General features: G+C 36.6%; 1 protein-coding gene across 5 annotated transcripts in view; it reads left to right on the top strand.

The window, feature by feature from the left end:
* Positions 1–25,381, top strand: part of ITPRID2 (ITPR interacting domain containing 2) — an 87,753-nt gene that overhangs the window by 6,935 nt on the left and 55,437 nt on the right. For 4 of the 5 annotated variants that reach the window (XM_071216234.1, XM_058300547.2, XM_058300548.2 and 1 more), the window contains exon 2: positions 18,857–19,011. The gene's annotated coding sequence lies outside the window, so the exon portion shown is untranslated. The remainder of the gene's footprint in view (positions 1–18,856; positions 19,012–25,381) is intronic. The other variant, XM_058300546.1, reaches the window with a different exon arrangement.

The following is a 25,381-nucleotide window of genomic DNA, read 5'->3' as shown; positions in this document are numbered from 1 at the left end:
TCTTGAATATAAAATAAAATCCTCCCAAAGCTCAAATGCAATTGCATCCTAGAATAATGGATGGTTAAGTAGAACTGCTGATAAACCTCAAGTCTAAAACTTACTCAGATTACCTCTGCAGCTTTTCTATCTTGGTTTCCCCAGGGCAAGCAAAGCAAGGACATCTCAAGCACTAAGCTTTATAATGCATACCTAAGAAGTCAGTGAATGATAACTATTAGGGTTTTCTGGGTAAACCAACTTGAATTAAAGAAGCTTCTTTTATTTCGTTGGTTTAAAAAACTTTTAAAAGAACTTTTGTAGTCTTGGGACTATACCAAGAGCCATGAGTCATGTTTGAAATGAGGAAGGGAAAGTATTGTCAAATTTCACATTGATTCATAAGAATAAGCCTGAAGGGTTTACAATATTTCAGTGGGGGCAGGGAGACACAATGAGGAGACCAGAGAATGAAATATTTGAACACTGAAGAGTTTCTATTTTTGCTACAGAAGATTAAGATACCTGGTTATTTTCAAATGGAATGGAGTCTGTTATATATAAACGATTCCTGATTTTTTTTTGTTGTTTTCTAATTATTGTTTTTACTTTTAAATTTTGGGAAATAATCAAGTATGTAAAAAAAAGAAAAAAGTTCAGCTGCCAAGAAAAAACAAAATACTTCGCTATTTGCTATGTGTTCGGCCAGCTAGTTAAAATCTTTAACATTCTTTGGTACAAAAGCCTTACGATTTAAAAAATAAAATAAAACCCTTATGATGTTTATGGGGTCTAGAGAAATTTCCCTCTGTGTGAACTGTTAGAATCTTTTGGAGGACAGTCAAACACTTCCGTAATTTCCTTCACCATTTTTAGCTCCTTTTGGCATCACTTATTTCAAATATGCCTCTGGAATGTCAAGAAGATGCCAGATATTATTTTGAATGTGGTGTTTTAACATAACATTAGACTAAATTTGTTCCTAGAGGCTAAACTCAGAGTTCAGAAAAGAAGGTAGAATGCTTCTTCTTTTAGCAAGTTGGAAAACTTGCATTGAGGGCTGAATGGAGCTTGGGTCAGACTCTAAACTGTGGAAGAGATTAGAAAGGAATTTTTATCCTCTGACTATGGCAGTAATAAATGTGTGTTTGGTGGCAAGGAACTGAGTAGTAGAAGGAAAGACAGAAGCTAGTCCTTATCACTTGTTATCAAATGGTCCAAAAATTTGGCCCAAAGTCCACGGATTTGTTTTGTCCTGAATATTGGCATTTGAGTCCATTTGAGTTGGTTAAACACCTTAAATAATGATTTTAGTAATACTTTTGGAATAAACCTTCTATGATTATTTCCCAAGTTGCATAAGTCTACAACTAGAAATTCCATTATTGCTGGTTACTCTAATTCCCTTAAAAAGTATATGAGATTCCTTATGCTCGCACCATTAGGAATAAAGAAAGATTCATAGAGGAGGAAGAGCTCTTCAAATCCACACTGAGTCACAGAGTTATGAGATCATCTAATCCATACTAAAATTATTCAAAGTAGATGGTTCCTTAATCAAAGGTTTCTAAGGGATTTGTTTCACCAGCAATTGCAGTATGATTAGACCCCAAACAATATTAGAGGCTTGCCTTTCTGATCAGGAATCATTGCAATATCAAACAAAGGATGAATTCTTTCCTAAGAAGCTTATGACTAATTCAGGTCTCTACAAGCATTCCAGGAACAAGATTCTTTTTAGTTACCAAGATCATAAGTGTGATTTTGGCCTAGAGGCTTAAAAACCAAAGCACATATGCTATGTCTCACTTGTTCTGAGGGCCATTTCTCTTTTCATATTCCTATGCTCTAGATTTTTTTTCCTATCTCTGTTACATTGGGAAACAACAAGTACAGAAATTTTTAGCTGGCTTACCTGAATTAATCTCTTACAGGGCCAATACATTGAACAACAAATACTTAACCCTTTACCTGCTCTCTATTTTCTAGTTCTTGTCCCATTATTTTTAGCTTTGTAATCTTGGGCAGGCCATTTAAAGTTTCCAGGCCTTAGTTTCCGCTTCAGTATAAAACAAGAGAATGATTCCAGATGGCTAAAAGAGTCTCTGTTAGCTCCAACAGTCCATGACCCTATCTATCCTAAAGCAAAATTACAACAATTCTGTGACCTTTATCATGAAGAAAGGACAGTGGGAGGGAAACATGTTAGGAATTTTTTCTCATTTCTCCCACTCCCACAAATGTTGCAAGTGGTTGAAGTTGGTGACTCAAAATTTTATTAGATTTGTTAATTATTTGGGTAACGTTTCAAGTAAGGCTTAAGTCTTTGAAGCTGAAGGGGAGAGAGATTCTAAGCTATAATCTTTTTTTTTATTTTTCCCATTTGAACAGTTTCAAGGCTTGTAGAATAGATTTCAAACTGTTCTAGAATAGAATGCTGAATAACATGTCATATGTTAGTTTTTTGGGGGGAAATAATAGATAAATGAAGTAAATGGTTAAATTAACTTTAGTATTCACTTCTTCCTTCTTATTAAAAACATACAATATCATCTTTTCCTTCAATTTTTGTGATAACTACACTTGCTCCTGTAAATGCCCTACAAATTTCTCTCTCACCCCCCTTTGTGGAAACCTCCAAAATTTCAAGATACTTACACTTCAATGATAAAATAATGCTAAAGACTTACTTTTAAAAAATAATAATATATTTTAAATTAATTTTTATAATTTAAAATATACATAGATCACACAAAATTTTGCGTTAAAAATATAGGAGGTTCCCATATACCCCACTCCCCACACTCCCATATTTCCCACATCAACAACTTGTTTCATTAGTGTGGTACATTCATTGCATTTGATGAATACATTTTGGAGCACTGCTACACAGCATGGATTATTGTTTATGTAGTAGTTTACACTTTCTGCCAGTCCACTCAGTGGGTTATGGTAGAATATATACTGTCCTGTATCTGTCCCTGTAATACTATTCAGGACAAGTCCAAGTCTCAAAAATACCTCATATCACACCTCTTCTTCCCTCTCCCTGCATTCAGCAGCTCCCATTTCCACTGTCTCCACATCAATGATATAATTTCTTCCATTGCTAGAGTCACAATAATTCTATAGTAGAATACCAGTTAAGTCTGCCCTAATCCATATTTTATTCCTCCATACTGAGGGCCCTGAGATGGCATTGCCCATTCCACCTTTTAATTGAGGGAGGCTCTGACCTCACATGGGTGGTGGATGGGACTCTCATGCCTGCAGCTGTAGACTCTCTTGGTTCTTTAGTGTGGTGGTTGACCATCCTCCCCTCCCTGTCAGCTGACCTGGGTAAGCCCAACGAACTGGAGAGTAAGTGGTCTCTACTCAACACCACTGAGGCTCAGGGCCCAGAGAGTCAAGTCTCCTAGGCATCCACCAACCCCAGCACCAACTACAGGTTCAATAAAAAGGACAGAAGAGGCATGTGTAGAGAAGTCACATCTGAGTCCAACTCCCTCACACTCAAGAGCTCAAATTCCAAAGTAGGGTTCACTGGCAAGACACTGAACTCCAGAGCCAGCTGCCATGACTGTAGGATCTGGGTGTCTCTGTAGCCCTCAGGAGCACCATTACCTGGAGCTGTATCTACTTTGCTGTCTCTGAGATCTCTAAAGACTCACTTTTAATGATTCCATTCTGTGCACAAACAAATGGAACCTTTTCTCTTAAACTCTGATCCCTTATCTATGGTTTTGAGGGCAGGGGCTGGGGAGGAGGATATCTTACTGATAAACCTCTTACTACTATTCTTGAGATTTCATGGAATGTAAGATAGGGCAGAGAGAACTATGGCTATAAGAAAACTATCAGAAAGGGCAGATCACAGTAAAATATCCAGTTATGGTCAGACAGTGCAAGAAACAGTTTGGGAATAGGAAAAGGAGCTAGTATAAGAGGCTAGTTCTGTTTCATTTCCTAAATTTTTATGTATAAAAATAGAAACTTTTATCCACTTCCCATTTTGTGGAGGTATTGAAAAAATTTCTCACCATTGCAAACCTTAGAGATTGTGAGATTTACTTGAAAGTTGTATGTAGAAAGCCTGCTAAATTTATACCAGAGTGCCACTGTAGACTCAGTTAAATGTCAAAGATCCAGGAGAATATCTCTCCTATTAGATGATATTAGAAAGCAGCTTTGGTAACAAATGAATGTTTCAATGATACAAAATACTTCATTTTAACTTTCCCCTGCGTAGTATGTCTGACTATTGAAGGTCAAGTTCGCACTAAGACATCACTGAGCGTTATTATCCTTTAGAAACAACCGTGTATGACAGTTGATAATACAGGAAGAGCTGATGCCCATTACAATCTTTACATTTGGATTTTTCTATCACTACCAAACAAATTCATGAATTTAGTTTTTAATTTACCACAGAATCTATAAGACCTAATTTATGGGAAGTTTAAAAATGTATCCAGATTATAGAATCAAAATACTGTAAATGATTTTATACCTTTTCCTGTAGAATGTACAAAAATTCAGATGACCCTCCAAGTCAAGCACCGGTGGCTTTAAACTTGAAAACCCCCTCATTTTCATGGTATATCTTATAAGTATACTACAGATTTAATTGCTCTCAATAAGAGGAAAGAACTGTCTAATTTTTTCATTAGAGTTCCTGTGGTAACCACAGAAAGAGCCAGTAACTTCGTTAATTATAATCATGTGTCCTTGGGTCTGTGAAAATCTTGAAAGAAGGACTTAATTTTTTTCTAAGATTACCCATCAGAATAATTTCCAGTTATATCATTTGTTTCCTAAACTACTCTGCTTCAAGGAGTCCTCTCAAGAGTAATTCAAACAACAAGAAGAGAAACTTTAAAAAACTAGAAATTTTTCTAAAATATTTTTCTTCAAAATATATCTCACTGCTCTAGCACATATTCCAGGTAGGCAGGCACTGGTTTCACAGCGGAATTTAGACATTTTCATTAATTCAGAAGAATTTATTATAATAAGAAAAGCTTACACCTTGCTGAAGCACTTAAGAGATTCCTAAGATTAAAAATCATCCAATATTATTTTCTACGCCTGACAATATCATCTTCACATGTTCCAATGTCTGTTCTCAGCTCAACCTCTTCCACCTAATTGTACATTTCATACATTATTCAAAAGTAGCTATTTTAATAGTCTGAACCATTAGATATTGTCCAAGACAACCTACATTCCCAAATAGAGGTGTATTTTCATTTTCGTGCAGAACTGAAGAATAAGGAAATTCTGAAGTTAGATTCTTAAAAAGATAACTTTAGATTCTCACTTAAGTATTGCCCAGGTATCAGTTGCCTGAATGGTCCTAGTCTTCCAGCTTGCTTAGAATTTCCTTTGTCCTACAGTAGCTGAATAAAGAAGGCTCCTGCCCCTACCCGATCTCACATGCAGTGTAATAATTTTCTTGTCTCCCCTGCCCTCCCTCTGTGTCCCACTTCCCAGATAGAGCTGATGAATCTCAAGAAGTTTGTTCCCCTACTCACTCTTTGTTCCTACTTTCTACTCTCCTGAATTCTCTCTTTTGCATCCCTCCTCTTCTAACTATTCCCTTGTCTTTCTTCTGCATGTACCCAAGTATGTTAAATTACGTCCCTCGGATACACTCACACCAGGCAGCTGGAAGTGGGAAACTTGGGTTGAAGATTTGGATGTAAATCCTAAAATACGAGGAAATTATATCACAGCACAGCATTAAATCAGAAACTCAGACACTCCTTGTTTTCTAGAGTTAGAGTTCATCAGCAGTACTTGCCACTAGCCAGCACTTTTGCTCAGGACTAAGCTCCTGACACACACAATCTTGCTGGGCCATCTTACCTAATTCCTATTATCCTTCACTGATTTCCTGGTCTTGGAACACTTTATTTATTCCTCCATCTCTGGCCAAAGCAAACCATTCTTCTTACTTATTATGTAGATAATAGTCTGTTCCTTGCCCAGGTTTTAGCTCATGTTAGGCAAGTCCCAAACCCACAACCAAAAATGGCTCACCAAGATGTATTTTCTAAACAGGTAGGTTTGGTTTTTTGTTTTTTTTAAATGAGGAATTCTGTTACCTGCTTTAAAGCTTACTCTCCCACCTTTATAAGGCTTTGTAGTAAACATTGCAGTTTGAAGGTCCACCACCATTAGTGTTGCCGCAGAGCATTATACTTCGAAGGCCCGTGGGATGAGACCTAGGCTTTACTCTCATTCTCTCTCTATTCCTTCCTGGCTGTACACAAACCCCAGCCCTGTTGATTCTGCCTTTAAACACCACTCTTCCCTCTGCCACTACCTTAATCCAAACCACCATGATCTTTTTACCATGTAGCAGCCTCCTACTTTATCTCCCTATCCCCAGTTTTGCAACCCACAAACCTGCTTTCCGCAATGCAGCCAGAATATTTCTAAAGCACCCAATGATGACACTCCCCTTCTTAAAACAGTTCAGTATCTCTTCACTGCCAAGGACTGTGATTTACAATCCTGGATTTACCACTTGCCTACTAACACTTAACAGCAAAAGAGTAAAATTGTGTCAATCTAGCCTGGATGGCCAGAGTTGATTTACAAGGCAAGAGAAGTAAGGAAAGCTGGGCCAATTATGGCATACAAAAAAATGAGTCTTTAGTGCCATTCCACATTTTCGTTGTTTCTCAAGATTTGCTTGTAAAATCCAGGGTTTTGGGCAATGTGCCATATATCAAATCTTTCTCTCTTTCCTCAAACTTTAATTAACATTTCATTCCTTCAGGACCTTACTAAAATGCCTGGCTAACTAAATTGATAAGCTTATTCTTGTGAGTGTTAATAAGTTAATGTACTATGCATTTCCATATACAGTGTTTCGACTTTAATAAGATTCTTCATCACTTATTCCAAAGGCATTTCAAACCCTGAAGCAAACAACCTGAGGAGATAATTTGGGCAAAGGGTTTTTTTAACAGCTCTTAAACATACCAAAAATGTTGTCTCTTGCTCTGCCTATGAATAGAGCTTGCCCTGAAGGATATAAGTATATTTTCTTGTTAATATGAGCCCTTCAAGAAAGGGTTTCATGCTCTATAACTCTATCATATGGCTCTTCATTGTATTAATGGTGAATTTTTACTATTGAGCTGTGATCCTACTTGAATTGCCCGTATGCTATTTTTAACAGCTTTATTGAGATATAATTCACATACCATAAAATCCACCCATTTAATGTGTACAGTTCTGTAGTTTTTAGTATTCAGAATTGTCACAGCCATCACAACTCTCTAATTTTTTGAACATTCTGGTCATCCCAAAAAGAAAACCCTGAACCCATTATCAGCCATTCCCCCTTTTTCCCTCTCCCACTGCTCCATCCCAACCCTAGGCAGCCTATAATTTACCTTCTAGCTGCCTGTAAAATTACCTCTTCTGGCCATTCCAAATAAATGAAATCATACAATATGTCATCTTTTGTGATCAGCTTCTTTCACTGAGCATAATGACTTCAAAGTTCATCCATGTTGTAGCATGTATTAGTACTTCCTGTTTATTGACAAATAATATTCTTTATATGAATGCACCAAATTTTGTCTATCCATTCATCAGTTGATGGGCATTTGGATTATTCCCACATTTTTCCTATTATTAATAATGCTGCTATGAAAATACATGTACAAGATTTTGTTCTCTTGGGTATATACCAGCAGTGAAATTGCTGGGTCATATGGTTAAGCCTAGGTTTACATTTTGAGGAAACCTGTTTCCAAAGTGGATCCACCATTTGACATTCTCATCAGCAATGTATGAGGAATCCAGTTTGTCCACATCCTTACTTACCAACATTTGTTATTGTCTGTCTTTTTGTGTGGGTGTGAAGTGCTTTATCTTAGTGTTGTTTTCATTTGCACTTCCCTAATGACTAACAATGGTAAGTATCTTTTCCTGTGTTTATTGGATGTTTGTGTATCTTCTTTGGAGAAACGTCTGCTCAAATTCTTTGTAGTTGGGTTATTTGTTATTTATTGAGTTGAACTATTTATCTATGATACAAGTCCCCTGTCAGATTTATGACCTGTAAATATTTTCTCCCAGTCTGTGGGTTATTTTTTCACTTTCGGTGGTGGTGTCCTTTGAAGCTTAATTTTTATTAAGTCCAGTTTATTTATGTTTTACTTTTGTTGCTTATGTTTTTAGAATCATATCCCAGAAACCATTGTCTAACTCAAGGTCATAACATTTTACTCTTATGTTTTCTTCTAGAAATTTTATCAGTTGATGGATATTTGGGTTCTTTCCATGTTTTGCCTATTATTAATAGTTCTTACCTTTAGGTATATGGCCCATTTTGAGTTACTTTTGAGATAGGGGTCATTCTTTTGCATGTAGATATCAACAAGTTCAAGTAACATTTGTTGCAATTGCATATGGTTTTGTTTTTGTTTATGATTTAGAAGGTACTGGGGATTGAACCCAGGACCTGGTACATGGGAAGCAGGTGCTCATCCACTTGAGCTACATCTGCTCCCTTCCATATGGTTTTAAACCATACAGAACAAAGCTGTTGAGTTAGCCATTATGTTAGCTATTTGCCACTGAGTAGCCTAATAACCATTATAACTTTCATCTTTGAGGGGCTTCACATATACACATTTGGTTCTGTAAATATGACCTTACATTCAACATATTGCTCATCTCTTTTTCCTTCTGCATATTTTGTGGACATTTTCCCTTTTACTAAATAAAATATGTAACTAAAATGTTTGTTTCTTTTCTTCAAAGGAAATGATTTGCTACATTTAAATACAAATAGGGGACAAACGTTCAAAGTAATTAACTTGACCTTCAAAGAGTATTAAATTCATCCATTTATTCCTTCAACAAATATTTATTAAGGACCTTCTATGTGCCATGAATATAATGCCAGGCAAAGAGCAAAGGATAAAACATTGTCCCTGCCCTCAAGGACCATGTTCTAGTGAGAACCCCCCCCCCCCCCAGTAAGAAATAGATACATAATATGTCAGGTGGTGATACACATTGTGAAGAAAATGAAACAGGGTAGAAAGTGATGTAGAAAGGGGTGCTGTTATGTAAGGAGTGGTCAGAGAAGTTCTCTTTGATTAAAAGGTAACATTTGAACAAAAATTTTTCTAAGTCAATAGGAAACTATTCATGAAGGTATAGTGTGAAATACTATTCCACACAGAAGGAACATAAGCTCAAAGGCCTGAGGTGGGATGTACTTGGCACAGCTCAATTTTTCCCTCTCCTTATATATTTCTAATGTAAATGGCACAATTTCTGTATTTATCCCGCTAATTTCACTATAGTTTCTTTTTCAGAAGTATTTATCCATAATGGATTGTATGTTGTACCATACCTGTGAAGATTCAGTTTAGATGTTTCAAAAGTAAATAAATTTACATAGTAAGACAACAACAACAAAATAAATACATTCGCCTACATTATATTTTAGTATCTTGCAGAAGTACTATTTTTGCAACTTCCATCCAATTCAACTTTATTGTATGCCTATGGTGATATTTCCCAAGATATAGTTTGTGGACTAAATGAAATACTTAGGAATAAACCTTCCCCACCAAAGTGAAATATTTGTGCACTGAAAATGAAAGTATTGTTGAGAGAAATTAAAGAAGACCTAAATAAGTGGAAAGATTTACCTTAATCTATAGATTTAATGCAATCCCAGTCAAAATCCTATCAGGTTTTTTTTGGAAAAAAAAAACCTGACAAATTAATCAATGGAATAGAATAAAAAGTTCAAATAAAAACCCACACAGATAGATAACTTGTTTATTAACATATATAAATATATGCATCACAAAGTTTCCCATTTTAACCACTTGTATGTGTAAAATTCCATGATATCTATTACATTGCAGTAATGTACCACCATTAAAAAAAATGCCATGAACACTATTGGGATGACTCAGTTCCAAGGGGTGTAAGTTGAGGAATGTGGATGATTTATGAACAGCCTACCTTGAGATTCATCAGCTATGACACACTGGGTGTGTATAATGTGGTCAGTTCATCATGGATGTCACATACGGCTGTGGTACTTCCATGACTCACTGGAGTTAATGTTAGAAAATCAGACGTTGTTGCCTATGTACTGTGTTCCCAAAGACAATGTCTAACAGCAGTGCATTTTACAGCCCTTACTTTTCTGAAATTGTCATTAGTTTTTAGGAGTAACACCCTGAAAGCAATGCCCAACCTTCTTCTGTCCCTCCTGGCCCACATTTGTGATCTCTATTTCAGATTACCTTAGCCAGTGAGAAAATCTTTAGTGGCCTATGTATGTGAAAACAAGATGATATACCATCACCTTTAATAGACTTGGAATATTCTAGAATGCCCCAGATCTTCACATTTACCGAATACCCCTAGGTGCACATACACTTGATTTCTGTGTGATGACAACTAAATCAAGTATCAGTTAGTTTAAACATCACCAAGCGGGACGACGGCTAATTGAGGCATCTATACAGTGAAAAATTAAAATTAAAACAAAATGAAAATGCAGTCATGGAACACCATTTTGCCTTTTCAGCAGATATATTCAATTCCTATCCACCAAGGTAAAATGATCCTTCCCACCCCGAACTCATATTAAAACAATTTTCTCCTGCCTAGCATTTTCTCAGACCCTTGACTGCCATAACCTCATAGTGTATCCTGTCAGTATAGGGTTCTCAATAAATATTATTACATAGTAATAATAATTACTATGCCTTGCAAGCATTAGGAGATAAATATACAATGATCCCAGGGATTCAGCTTTATTTCTGTTTTGGTATTTTTGTTTTGTGTGTTTAATTTAGTATGGCCTTTGTTGAAAAAATAGGAGAGGATTGAGTGGAAAGAAAAGTTTAAAGTGTGATATTTCTTTAGGAATACTTTTTCTTCAGTTTTACCTGCCTTGTGGTCAGACAGAATTCCACTTAAAAAAATTCTATTGAATCCTAATGTTTAGTTCCTTTAAGTGTGACTGAGATGATGGTCTTTAAAGGGTGTTACCAGGTTAAAGCTCTGCCAAGTAAGGAAGGTGGAGCTGTGTGGGAAGAAGGCTTTGTTTAATCAGGCTGTATAATGTTCTGCTGAGACATGTTGGGAAAAGCAATTCACTGTAATGTGGACTCAATATGCAATCACAGTCTGAAGTACATCTTAGAAAATCTAGAGACTGTTTTGATCCTCTTGGAAATTCACATAGCAGAAATTCTAGGGAAAATAAACTCTCTCTTCAGGCCCTCCCTGAATATAGGTGGGCATAGAAAGAAAAAGGACACAATTAGAAGCCCACATACAATACATCCAGTTATAAATCATGCCAAATATTTTAAAATGAAGTGTGTTCAATCTTTCTGCCTTAAAATATATATATAAATTCAGGCATGTTCAAGTTTAGAATTCTTTAATTCCCTGGAGTTCTGCATTAAAAAACGTTGGTGCTAAGCAAGCCTGCTTGAAGGCCCACTCCAGTCCCCTTTTCCCTTCACTCAGAACCATCCCACACAGTGAGAGGGCTCAAGAGTGTGTGCATGTGACTCCTGCCCACAGATCCAAGCTCCTGGGCCTTCCTAAGCCTAGGGTTCTTCGTATAGTCAGAACAGTCCACCCCTGGGAATGGACTTGGGGAAGAAGCTGACGCAGGTTCAGGGTCGTTTGTGTGGGAATTCTGGGGTTCCAGAGAAGGTATAGAAGGAGGATGCCTCAGGAACAGGGTGGGTATGACCCTTTGTTCCTGTACCCTCTAACTTATTCAAAGGGCTGTAGCCAGAGAAAGGCAAGCAGCATTCTCTGAAGCCCAGGGCCCAGAGCAGAAGCCTTTCTTGCCTGGGTTGAAGAGCTGGAATCTGTGTGTGTATATATGTCACCTGTATACCAAACTCTAGCCTAATATCTTTTAAGGACATAGATAATTTAATATATAACCCTGCATTGATCACCTTATCTAATGGAGAGATTTTATGGATAATCCAAAAGAATGAGCCATAAAAAGCATTTGTGTTTGGGTGCAGTACAGTGATAACCTGACTATGCATATGTAAATATTTCAAGTAAAAATAATGTTACACCATAAAATCATGAGACTGAACCCTCTCACTGGAAGACATGGAAAGCTGTCATAGTTCTCCAGTCTGTGTAGCAAAGATCAACTTCATCTCAGTCCTTACTGTATAGCACTATGGGAATGAGGGTCGTTGTCTCCTGCTGAGCAGGAGGCTGACTTGGGGTGCCTATTTTAGCTAGTTCTGGTATCTAGACCCACCTGGATAGTTAGAATCCTATGCATCTTCTCTTGGTCAGGGCAACCTCATAACCACCTAAGCAATGAGCGGCAGAAAGCCTTGGGAGTTAGTGAAAATAATTGGAAAATAAAGTAGCTCTTATTCTAAATTATTCTCCATTGCCATCTTATAATTCTTAAATGGTTCTGCCTGTCTGCAGATAGGCTAGCCTGACAGATGAACTTTCAGGAATAGAATGATTATCTAGTGACCATTTTCTTTTATCCACAGGTACCAGAACATTACAAAAGGTCCATACTATCTCTGAGTATGTGTGTGTACATGTGTGTGTATACGAGAGAGAGAAAGAGAACATTTTGGGTTGTTTCCCTAAAGTGCTTAAGCTGAAATGAAATGGTCTTATGAAAAACAATATGAAATCTAAACTGTAAATGCTAATTAAAACCAAACAAGCCCACACCAGATGATGTTGCTGCCATTAGCAATAAGCATCTTTACATGGGATGACATGGTGACTGCCAGGGTGTAGAGAGAGTGGTTAAAACAGTTGTTATGTATTTTTAATGTATTTGGGGAATCTGTTTACTCCTCAAGGATAGATTTCATAAGATCACATCATGAAAGGGCTGAATTTATGTGAGGACTTTCTTAAATGTAATGAAGAGTGAGCATATGAAAGAATGTCGATGAATTTCTTTATTACTAATTTTTAATGGAATTTCAAATTAAGATTATTATCTGAAGCATGGAAAAAAGATAATTTCTAAGGAATGCTTTTTGGAGGTTTCATGGACAATCCATAAAATCATAGATAAACAATACTAAAATAGACTTTTCTAGACTGTTGGCATCCAACTATAGAAAAATTTCACATAATTTCCCATTTTCTTAAGGCCATTGTTTGCTGAGTAACTTTTGTAATTCTTATAAAACTGCATACAATAAGCACACAGTAAATATTAAAACTTTAAATATTGAGTTAATAAAAAATGAATGAATAAAAATACCATACTTTTTCCATGCCCCTAAACTGGGAACATTTGAAAGTGAGGCATGAATCTATCATTTTTTAAATGCATCTGGCATAGAAATGAATAGAAGATTTTTAATAATAATGCATGCAAGTAATATTTTATTGGTATTGCCTTCTAATAAAAATAGTTTTTGTGGGGAAGGGAAAGATAGTTTTAATAATTAGAACATGTTTAATGTAATGATACAAATTATTAGGTTGTATAAAGTTTTCTAATTTCTGATAAAAACTTAAGATGAAAATATAGGGGAGTGGATGTAACTCAGTAGTTGAACACCTGCTTCCCATGAGGTACTGGGTTCAATGACCAGTACCTCCTTTAAAAAATACATACACACACAGACACACACACAAATATAACAAGACAGGTTTTTGAAAACAATTGTCAAAATTTGAAGGAAATTTATTACAACTTTGAGAATGTAACTAAAATTCAACTCATATTTCAGATCTGCCAGACTAAAATTAGATGAGAAATAATTTCAGATTTAGTGTTTGTAAGTAGTAAAGTTGGAAATGAGAGCAAAAGAACATAGAGGACATATTTGCTTGGTTTATTTTGAACTATTGGCATAAAAGTATACATAAAAACACATTAGTAAATGCTTTCATATCATAGATACAGACCTTTGAGGATGCAAACATCTGGTACTGATGACCACAGCTCTTAGGAATGAACTCTTTTTTTTTCTTTTTTAGTTTTTTAAAATTTTATTTTATATACAAAGACCTAGCATTGTTTTAGTAAGGTAGATGTCTTGGACCTTCCGTTCAAGGAAGATCAATTAATCCAACTTGAAAATTGTACCTTTCCTGTACTGACGGAAACACTGAGGGCACATATTGAGAATGTATTTCCAGGTCAGACCATGTCTGTTTGAGCAGAGGTGGCAAGAGTGGGAGCCCTGGCCGAATTTTTGTGGATGGCTCCAGTAGAGCTGCTGGTGACCCATCTTGCTATCAGGTCGCGACGAGGGGAAAGGCAGCAGTGGACTCTTAAATGCACCACGGACAGGATTCCCAGGAGAGATGCTGTGGCTTTGTGTTTTGTTTTGTTTTGTTTCTTGACATTGGGTTAATAATCACAGAGCAATTCTAACACACAAAAATGTAATGGCTTTGTATATTTTTGCTAATCCCTGATTTTGAACCAGCAACTCCAGTTAAAAAAGAGAGCAAAAACTGCTAACTGGTTGGACCGGGCAACAGTTTGAACTAATATTATCTATACTGTCTCACTGTAAAATGAAGCATATTCAAAAAAATATGTTCTTGGGAAGAAGATGTGGCTCAAGCAATTGAGCTCCTGCTACCTCATGGGAGATCCTGGTTTGGTTCCTGGTGCCTTCCGGAGAAAATGAGCAAGAGAGGGAGCTGGCTTAATGGGCAGGTGTGGTGAGCTTATGCAACAGGATGATGCAATGAGACACAAAGAGGAAAGACAATGAGAGACACAATAAAGCAGGGAGCTGAGGTGGCTGAAGTGATTGAGTGCCTCTCTCCCACATGGGAGTTTCCAGGTTCTGTTCCTGGTGCCTTCTAAAGAAAAGATGAACAGACACAGAGCAGACAGCAAATGGATACAGAAAGCAGACAGTGAGTACAAACAACAAGGCAGGGGGGGGGGGGGGAGGAATAAATAAAATCTTAAAAAATATATATGTTCTTATAAGATATATTTACTTAGATGTGAATCCTAATAATCACTAAAAAAACTCCCCATGGGAAAGGTACTCAAAGTGTTTCCTAGTTTCTAACCTGAGAAACTGAACAGCAGACAGATAAAATCTAGCAAGTTGTTCAAATGAACTAATTTGTTCAACACCTGATATTAACTATGTGACTAAAATATTTGGCAAGGTTCAGTAGAATAGTTAAAAATGTTAATTTCAGAATGTCTCAGACACTAAAGTTACTTTTAGGCAGCAACTAGATTGATGCTTACAGAAAAAAATTTTTTTAGAATATGCCAGAGCTAAAACTGCTGGCATCTGGGAGTTTTGTAAATTCACTTGGAGGGGTATGGTGTATGAAACACATTATGGGCTGGCAACAACAGTTTCATAAGGCTTCTGGTTCTAGCTTTGCCAATTACTGGTTCTGTGAACTTGCGCAGGTCAATCTCCTTGGGCCTTAATTTTTTTTCTTTGTACATGGTGGTCTGGACTCTGACTTTTAAGGTTAATTAAAGCTATAAAGTCATGTTGTTTTTCTAAAAGTTTTTTTTTCAAAATACACATTGCATTTTTATTTATGCCTGGGCCTATCTTAAAGGTATTATTGGACCTTATCCAATCATAGCTTCAGCAAACAATACGGCCACAGAAAAGACTACTTGCGTCACTTGATTTTATTTTTTCACAATCAAACAATACCTGGCAAATAAAGAAAGCTTTCTGAATTGTGATTGGCACAATGATACATAGTCAGCTGCACTGAGAATTTAAGCAAACTATATACATTGCCAGGGTACAGAATGAAAGTGAGGGCTGATCTACAATTACCTGCATTTGTGAACCAAACAAATGTAAATTGTGGATGAGAGACAAATGCCCAGAGCCCAACTGTATAACACAGTTTTTCTGTGCAAATATCCAGTTTTGTTATTTTAGCACAATTTCAGTCCTCTTCTCTGCATTGCTTTTCCACTAGAATATACACATACCCAGAGCTTTTTCTAGCCTTTCCCCCAGATAGTCCATTATTTATTTGAGAAGTTACAGGTTTACAGAAAAATCAGGTAAAAAATACAGAGTTCCCATATACTACCCTATCATTAACACCTTGCATTAGTGTGATACATTTACTACAACGGATGAAAGAACATTTCTGTAATTGTACTATTAACTCATCCATGGTTTAATCTAGGATTCACTGTGTTGTACATTCCTATAGATTTTTAAAAAATTTTTTATTCAAGTGACATAAATATACAACCTAAAAGTTCCCCATTTAACCACAATCAAATATGTATTTCAGTGCTATTAATTACATTCACAAGGCAGTGCTGCCATTACCACCATCCATTACCAAAACTTTTCCATAATCCCAAATAGAAATCCTATACAATTTAAGTATTAAGTCGCCATTCCCTACCCTCACCCCCGTCCTATTTTAATGTTTTTGACACTGTGAATTTGCTTATTATAATTACTTCCTGCCAGTGAGATCATGTATTATTTGTCCTTTTGTGTCTGGCTTATTTCACTCAACATGTCTTCAGAGTCCTTCCATGTAGTCTCATGTATATGAACTTCATTCCTTTTTATGGCTAAATAATATTCCATTGTATGCACATTCCACATTTTATTTATGCATTCATGGGTTGATGGACACTCGGGTTCTATCTTTTGGCAATTGTGACTAATACCACTGTGAACATCAGTTTGCAAACATCTGTTCGAGTCTTTGCTTTCAAATTTTGGGGGTATATACCTAGAAGTAGAATTGCCAGGTAATTCTATACTTAACTCTCTGAGAAACTGCCAAACTGTCTTCCACAGTGGCTATACTGTTTTACATTCCCATCCACAAAGAATGAATGTTTCTAGTCCTCCACATCCTCTCCAACATTTGTAGTTTTCATTTTTTGTATAGTGATCATTCTAGTGAGAGTGAAATAGTATCTCATTGCAGTTTTGATTTGCATTTCCCTAAAGGCTAATAATGTTTCTTTCTATGGACTTTCTGTACTGCTTGTAGGCTTTATCAATAGCAATTATATTCAAGTGCTTATGGGTACCATCTATTCTATAAATTTAAAACCATTATATATCTTCTGTGTGTTGTATCTATTTACTCATATTCCTTTGTAATTTGAAAAGTGTTTAAGAAAGTCAAATAAAAGCACTGTCTCCTAAATTCACTTAATCTGAAAGAAACCTTACTTGATATTCTCCATTAATCTGGTACTAGAAACTCTTCCATTCCATCTTACACCTCAATGGTTTCAATAGCTTTCTAGCTGGTTCTATTTTAAGAATAAATCTCATGTCCTATGTAAAGGCTTGATTGTTAAATACTCTGTAAAGACTAATTCCCTTCCTTTCTTATCTTACTTCTTTGCCCTTCCCCTTGCCTTCAGGTTTTCCCAAGTCAAAATCATTCCTCTCACACTGCCAGACTTATCTTTTTATTATCTTTTTATAACCATGCATTTAAAGCTGCTCCGTGTTGGTTCTGCAGAAGAGGGAGAAAAAGTATGACAAGGAATGTCTCATTGCTTCTCCAGGCAAAAAGTTCCCCTTTGGTTTTTAAAAAACGTGTTAAGATTGTGCTTAAGTGGCATTTGAAGAAAGGAAGTTTCCTTGAATAAAAAAGAATTTGAAAATCACTTATATTATTTGCTTCTCTGGGCAAGGCTCTTCAGTGACTCCATATTGTGTCAAATGTACTTACCTAGCCTCTTACTCCACTGCATTGTACCTCCATCGGGTTGTTCTCTACATCTTCTGTTTTATACTTCCTTGTTGTTTTTGTTTGCTTATTCCTGCTTCCGTGTCTTGATTCATGCTGTCCTTTTCCTCTTTCCTGGCCTATCAAATTTTGTCTCTCTTCAAGAGTTAGTTCAAGATTATATTTTCCATGAAAACTTTCCTTGCTAAGCTCATTATATATTGATTATACTTATTCTTTGAATTTAATATTTATGTATATAAGTGTGTATATATAAAGATGTATATAAATATATATCTATATAATATAAAGAACACTGGATTTAGAGTAGAAAAATTTCAGTATGATGTCAGCCTGCCATCTGCTAACACTTGGATCAGCTAAATTTCAGTAGTGAGTGCTCCATTTCCCTAACAGGACTTTTGAAAGGACCAGATAAGAGGATGGATGTAAAAGTGCTTCATAAACTGGAAAATCATACATAATGCCATAAATAATTATAATAGTTATCATAATCTGCCCTTGCATTTATAGTTCCATGAATGTTTGTGTAATTAATGTATATGAAATTACTTAGCACATTTTGGCATGGAGTAGGCATGCAATAAATATGTTTCCAAATTTCCATTTTTAAAAACCTATGTCTTTGTAGGAAATTAAGTTTGTGTGAATTAAATCATGTTGAAATCAAAAGAATGCTTTCCATTTAGTTGTATTGTATAAATGAATGTTTTCACTGTGTGAATAATCCATTCTTAATTGAGCTGATTTGTAGATATGGATTTTTATGTACCAGAAAATGTTCTTGTATAAAGTCATGAAGCAATATTTTCATTGTAAAACAGAATTGTGTAACTATTCTTTTATAAAATATAATTTTGATTTGTACATATCTATTTTCCCAACAATGCATTTGCCCTCCACTAGATACTCTATATGCTTTGGTAATGTAATACAGACACTGAAAACACAGATATCATTGAAAATCACCAATATATTTTATAAGTGCAATTCGTATTTATGTAAAAGTGTTCATAAATTGCTCTTCTGCCTAATTTACGTTAGACAAAAAGAGGCAATTTTGCTAATTTCCCCATTTTGTTTCCTGTAGGAAGAATGCACACTTAATTGTATCCTTTCTCACTCAAGTTATCTGTTATAGGTACAGCTGCTGCTGCTGCTGCTGCTGCTGTTGCTGTTGTTGCTGTTGTTGCTGTTCAGGCCCCACACCTGTATATATGAAGCAGACACTCAACGACCAAGCTATACCCGCTCCACCTTAGAGGTTTTTTGTTGTTGGGTACCAGGGGATAAAAGGTTTTCTTTCAAGTTTTTCAGATTTCTGATACATCATCATTTACCTTCTGACATTTTAATATTGAAGCACCTGCCTGAACCACTGAGATGATGATTACCTTATTATACTGCAGTTCCTTGTTGTGGTCCTTACTTCTTTGCAAATTTCTACAAGGAAAAAAATTTTAGCACGCAATTTCTATCTGGGCCATGTAAATCACCTTGTATCAAAAGCACACCATAACTATTTATTGAATGACTAAATATGTACCTCGACTGAATGATTATTATTTTAAGTGTATTTACAACTTTTACATGACATTTAATTAATGACAGCACTATAGTAAAAAAATAAATTTTGGTAAACTGCATAAATATTTGCAAAGTTTAATTCACAAGGAATAAATTTATTTAAAAATAATTTAAAATATAGATAGGTATGCGTACATATACATATATGTACACATTTGATATACATGAATGAATTGGGTTGTCTACTGAGATTTTCATGTTATCAATCTATTTTGTAAAATTTAAAATTTTGGTAAAAGATTAACAGTAGCAACAATTTTGATCAAGCCAAACTGACAGCTAAAGGTACTTTTATGTTGAGGGCTGAGTCAAGTTTTTCTGATGGGTAAACCAGGAATTCTAAAAAAAATTATAGACATTGGCAGTTATATTTTACTCCACATTTAAAAAGCAGCAACAGTTTACTTCACAGGTTGCTCTGAATCAAGTGGAACTACTATTTTGATATTTTGCCTGCCTTTTTTTTTTCTCATTTACAAATGAAACAGTGCCCAGTAGAAATGGTTTTAAAATATAGCCGAACTGAAATATTATAATTTTACCAATATATTTTAACTGGAATTGTAGTACTTTTTAATGGTATTTGCCTGATCTGGGTTTGTATATCTCTTCACATATTCTGTTAAGTGAACAACTGCCAAAGCAAATATCTGAATGATATTTTACTAGATAGTTTCTATGTAGGAACACTGTGTTACACTGCTTGCTTCCTTGAAGTAATTCAGAAAATTAGAAGTTATGAATGTTGAGTGCAAACTTTGGTTACTCTTGCTGAAATGCTACTTCAAAGCAGAATTTGCAAAACTGAAATTTACTCATAATAAAATAGAACCACAAACCAGAATCTAAATAAATCATAATAATTATTTAAATCTTTAATCAAAACCTAGGTTCTAATTTTTGATCACAAATTATAAACCAAATTATTTCTAAGAAAATTTCAAAAAACTTTGACTAGTACAACAATAGAACATCAAAGTAGCCTAGGAAAGAATCTTGTTTTCATTCATTTTGAGCACTGCCTGCCTTATGGGGTTTTTCAGTTTATGTGAATAACCTTAGAAGATCAAGTTCATAGGCTGAAAAGTGGAGGAAAGAAATTTGCTTAAGCCTGTGTAGAGTGAAGGTGGTAGAGTTAAGGCTGTGGTTTCTCCTGTTTCTACAGAGTATCTCCAGAATTCCTCCAAGAAGTTACAGGCGCTACCAGAGGGACCATGGAAGGGTGAGGGAAGGGCCAAAAGGCAGGAATCCTCTTCCCTGTGCACACTGCACTTTTTTTTTAAGTCAAGCTGCTCTACCTGCATCTGTTTTATACATTTGAAATTCTGAATACACACTGCACTTTCTTTAAGTAGAGAAAGTTCTACCTGTATCTGTTTTATGTATTTGAAATTCTAGGTAAGAATTAGTTTTTTTAAAAAAGGATTCTGTTGTTAAAAACAAATTTGAAAATCATTGCATTACCACATGCATAAGGAAAAGGAAGTTTAATAAATATCATGGGGACCCAAATTTAAAATGATGTCACTGTAGATAGCTATCATGATAAAAGCCTAGAAATTAATGTTAGGCATTTTGCAAAAATATTTTTTTATGGAATATCACAGAAAGATGTAAAATATGAATTTTTAAAAATAGATATATTTCCTATTGAAGAGCATACTCAAAAAGAGCTTTAAAAATACTAGTTAGGGGAAGTGGACCTGGCCCAGTGGTTAGGGCGTCCGTCTACCACATGGGAGGTCTGCGGTTCAAATCCTGGGCCTCCTTGACCTGTGTGGAGTTGGCCCATGCTTACTCTGCTCCCTGCTTTGCTGGGTCACTCGTGTTTTTTTTCTTCTTGTGTCTCTTGTTGTGTCAGCTCTTCTCTCCTGCCTGTCCTGTGTCTCTTGTTGTGTCATCTCTTCTTTCCTGCCCATCCTGATAGCTCGCTGTTTTCTTTAGGAGGCAACAGTAACCAAACCAGGGACCTGCCATGTGGTAGGCAGGAGTCCAATTGCTTGAGCCACATCTGCTTCCCTTGTACCACATCCGCTTCCCTAGTTAGAATTTCAAAGTTGATACTTAGGAATGAACAATATATATTCTTAATTTGTTCAATGAAAGGGATGATAAAAACTGTAGTTTTTAGGATGCTTTTTGCTGCAAGTAACAGAAAAACACAAGAACTGGCTTGTCAGTAAGAAAATGTGTCTGATATTGAAAAGGTTTTAATTGAGGTGGTTCAAGGATTGGCTAATTGAACAATTCAATTACTTCATCATTGACTTGGGATCTTTCCAACTTTCCATTTTGTTATTCTTAGCACCTAGTGTTGCTAAATTAAATACAGGATGCCAATTAAATTAGAATTTCAGATAACAAATAATTTTTTAGAATAAGTATATGCCATGCAATATTATTTGTTTATTTAACTGGATGCCCTGAACTCTTTTCCAAACTGGGAACCCTGTCAATATCTAGGTTTGCCTTCTTAGGCTAAATCCCCTCATGATTACAAGATGGCTGCCATAGCTCTTAGTGTGATGTATAGATGCTAATATCCAGTGACATAAAAATAATTCCGTTGGTAAGGAAGAAGGTGGAGGGGTGATAGTTGGTAGGCAACACACAATATAGGGCACCGAGAAAAATCTGAATTTTGTTGGCTAGAATCTAATTTAGTCTAATATTAACTACTTTGTTCTGTAATAGTAGGTGCTGGAGCCAGTCTTCCGATTCCAGAGCATAGGAAGTTGGACAGCTTTCATTTACAAATATTTGTGCAGACGTTTGTGTCCTTTTCATTTTTCTGTAAAAAATTTATATTTTGGATTTGAGGCTCTAGATTAAACCTGGAAAAGTCCATATCACTGCATCAGAAATAACTAAAAAAATTCCTCAAGTATCCTGACCTGAAGGAAGAAGAGGGTCATTTGCATGTTTTCCACATTAGGAGGTTCTCTGTCCCTTAGTTGGTGGTTCTTTCCTCTAACCTGAAGTCAGTGTTTACATTGCCCATGGCTAAATACCACTCCAAATCCCCTTTCTCCTTCCACTTTCAAACTTACCATATCCTCAGGCCCTGTCACACCTAACTGATAATGGTTTTAATGGGTTAGATAAACTAATCTGTGGTAATGTTTACTTTGCTAATGCATTGGACCTCTGAGGTAATTTAAAGCTTTAATCATTTCAGAAGTTCACCTCCTTTAAAGTCTCTTCAGGAATGCTGCCAGTTTAGGCTCCTTAGCGGTGTGGCAACCTTGGTTTCTCCATCACACTCACAGAGGCGGGAGGAGCTACAAGGAAAGTTGGCCTGGGTGACTTCCACTGCCTGTTTTGCTCATTATGTCAATCTGGTCTCGACATATTCTAACTTTCGGTTGCTTCTCAAACTCACAGTGCAATCCACTGGTTTCTGCAGCCATTTTTTTTTTTCTCCACCCTATTTCCTGTCTCATCCTGAGTGATTCATGCGTTATTTCAATATTTATATAGATGTTCCACCCAATACCCTCATCCTTTCTTGACCTCCTCTGCCACCACAGGCATTTAAATGCTTTGGACTTCAGGAATCTACCACCAGTGCCAACCCCTGGCACTATCTTCTCAACCCCAGAAACCCCTCGCCTCCCATAATCACACTTCAAAATCATATTGTCTTAATTTGAGTTCCTGCATCTTTCAACTGTCCCTCTTCCTTATTCCTATCAAACTAGCTCTTTGACTTCATAGGGAATCTAAACCTTGGGAAAATAGTAGAGTCAAGTATCTGAGCACCTCTACAAGCTTGCTTCCCTCCTTTCTTCCCTACTTTTCCCATCTAGCTTGCATTCTGTAGATTACCACACCAGCCTGGAATAGCATCCTCAATTTCCAGGACCTCTCAAACTTCCATCACACTTAACCTCTGGATGCCTATGCTGGATGCATCTAAGAAATTGTCTTTTCAAATTCAACGTCTATGTACCTAAGCCTGCTAAGTCCTATATTGTTGAGTGGGCCCTCTATAATTTTTGACCACAGAGAGGCAGCATTGTGAGTATATGTTCTGGAGCCAGACCACCTCTATTAATTAGCTAAAGGGGTGCTGATGCAAAGTACCAGAAACTGTAGGCTTTTATAAAGGGTATTTATTTGGGATAAATGCTTACAGTACAAGGCCCTAAAGAGTCCAACTCAAGGTTACTTTTCTCACCAAAGTCTGTTGCCATGTGTTGAAGCAAGATGACAGGTAATGGCTGTGAGGGTTCAGCCTTCCTCTCTCTTAAAGCTCCATGGACCCAGCATCTTCTGTGTGTCTTAGCTGTAGGCTGGAGGACTCATTTCTTTCTGGGCCTTCTTAGCTGCTCAGGACTCTGGTCTCTTCAACTGCATACTATCAGGTGAATGACTTATCTCTCTCTGAGGCCCCAGGATCAAGTTCTCTCCTCTGCCGTGTCTATGGACCTCTCTTTTTTGCCATGTATCTTCTGTGTTCTCCTTGAGTAAGTGTCTGTTTGTATAGCCCACCAAGGGGGCAGGAACTCAACCCTGCATGCCCAGGGTTCAATACCCAGGGATTCCTAACCTGTGTGGTAAACTGGCCCATGCTCAGTGCTGTTGTGCACAGGCACTATGTATATAGTTTTGTTTTGTTTTTAGATTTTAATTTTTATTTATTTCTCTCCCCATCCCCCACTCCCCTCCCCCCCCCCCCCCCCCCCGTCTGCTCTCTGTGTCCATTTGTTGTGTGTTCTTCTGTGTCTGCTTACATTCTTGTCAGGTGGCACCAGGAATCTGTGTGTTTTTTGTTGCATCACCTTGCTGCATCAGCTCTCCTGCGCCATTCCTGCAGGGGGTGGGGGGGAGCGCGTTTTTTCATGCAGGGCAGCTCTCCTTGCGGGGCACACTCCTTGCACATGGGGCTCTCCTATGTAGGTGCTGTTGCACTGTATGTGGGCAGGAGGCCCTGGGTACTGAACCTTGGACCTCCTATATGGTAGGCGGGTGCTCTATCAGTTGAGCCACATCCGCTTCCCATATTTAACCTTTTCTCTACTTGTTCCTATATTTAGCCCATAAGCATGTTTTATTCCCATGCAACTACCCCTACAAAAATACTCAAAATTCCTTCTTTAACCCTGTATTTTTTAACCTACTTTTCCTATTTCATCCTTCCCTTCATCAGATATATATATATATATATATATATATATATATAAATAATATTAAAATGTTTGTCTGTATTTACTGTTTCTACCTTTTCCTCTCTCAGTACAGCTTATTGAGGAATGGTAAAAAATGTAAGAAGGTCTAACAATAAAATTAATTGGGAATAAACTCAGAGGAACTGAAACTTAAGAAATTGCCTCTTTCTCAGCTTTACCCAGGCACGGGATCAAAATTTTGAATGACAATATGTTTGCCTAATGGCTTTCCTGCTCTTTTGTTCTATGTTAACCAATTAATTGTTTTAGTTTGAATGCCCCTGCTGTTTCCTGTTTCCCTCTTCTAAAAGGAATCAGACCCACAGATTCCTGCTCCAGTCAAGGCTTCTCTCCTTACGATTCCACCACAGTTACTGTTAAGATCAGTGATAACATCTATGTTGTTGAATACAGAGGTCAATTCTCAGTTTTCATCATTATCAGCTTCTCAGGAAATTTGTAGTTGATCATTTCCTTTAAATTTTTTTTTCACTTGGCACCTGGAGCACCACTTTCTCTTGGCTCTCACTGCTTGATCTCTCTCAGACCCCTTTGCAGGATTCTTCTCATTTATATGCCTCTAAAATATGGAGTACCACAAAACACAGTCCTTGGACATCTCCTCTCATTCTTTACCAGCTTCTTAAGTGGGTCCCAAGTAGTTTTTTAGTTTCAGATTCCATCTATGTGCTGATTATTCCTAAATATAAATTTGGTCCAGATTTTCCCTTGAACTCTATACTCATATATCTAACTGCCTACTGAACATCTCCATTTAGATGTCTAACAGGTTTTTAAAACTTAACACATTCAACAAACTTTGATTCCCCTAACCTAATCCAAGTGAAGTTTTCACCATCTCAGCTTTATTACCTGAGTCTTCCAGTTGCTCAGGTAAAGAAAAAAAA

The sequence above is a fragment of the Dasypus novemcinctus genome, chromosome 7, assembly GCF_030445035.2.
Source record: "Dasypus novemcinctus isolate mDasNov1 chromosome 7, mDasNov1.1.hap2, whole genome shotgun sequence".
Lineage (NCBI taxonomy): Eukaryota > Metazoa > Chordata > Mammalia > Cingulata > Dasypodidae > Dasypus > Dasypus novemcinctus.
This window is presented reverse-complemented; position numbering and strand designations above follow the sequence as displayed.